The 413-nt window shown below is 50.4% G+C and overlaps 1 protein-coding gene across 1 annotated transcript in view; it reads right to left on the reverse strand.

The window, feature by feature from the left end:
* LOC119586298 (leukocyte elastase inhibitor A-like) overlaps nt 1–317 on the reverse strand; it is a 6,800-nt gene extending 6,483 nt beyond the window's left edge. The window contains exon 1 of the mRNA XM_037935004.1: nt 182–317. The gene's annotated coding sequence lies outside the window, so the exon portion shown is untranslated. The remainder of the gene's footprint in view (nt 1–181) is intronic.
* Nucleotides 318–413: the final 96 nt, after the last annotated feature.

The following is a 413-nucleotide window of genomic DNA, read 5'->3' on the forward strand; positions in this document are numbered from 1 at the left end:
TGATGAATGACACAAAAACTAAGCAATTAAACACTGCGACTAATAAACGGTATAGCAAAAGGACACGCGCGTGAGAAAAAATACGGTGTCAACTCGTGGCACCTAATCACGGACGATTAGGTAATCCTCAAAAGCGCAGACGCACACAACCCCACCCGTTCTGTCTTCCAGGTAACCTCACCGAATTTCCCTCTTTCAGAACACTCCTAGAGAGACCACGTCACGATCGTCACTGCCACCTCTCGCTTTGCCTCGGACCTCGGACCCGATGCATGTACACGAGACCTTGCTGTGGCCCGAGGCGTCGGAAGTTTCGCTGTGGTTCGTTCTCTTTCGGAATCCATCCGCCGCGCTGGGGCGGTGTTGCAAACATTTCAATATGGGTAAAGAAATGAGGACGAAATGATGATGTG

Source organism: Penaeus monodon, chromosome 21 (assembly GCF_015228065.2).
Source record: "Penaeus monodon isolate SGIC_2016 chromosome 21, NSTDA_Pmon_1, whole genome shotgun sequence".
Lineage (NCBI taxonomy): Eukaryota > Metazoa > Arthropoda > Malacostraca > Decapoda > Penaeidae > Penaeus > Penaeus monodon.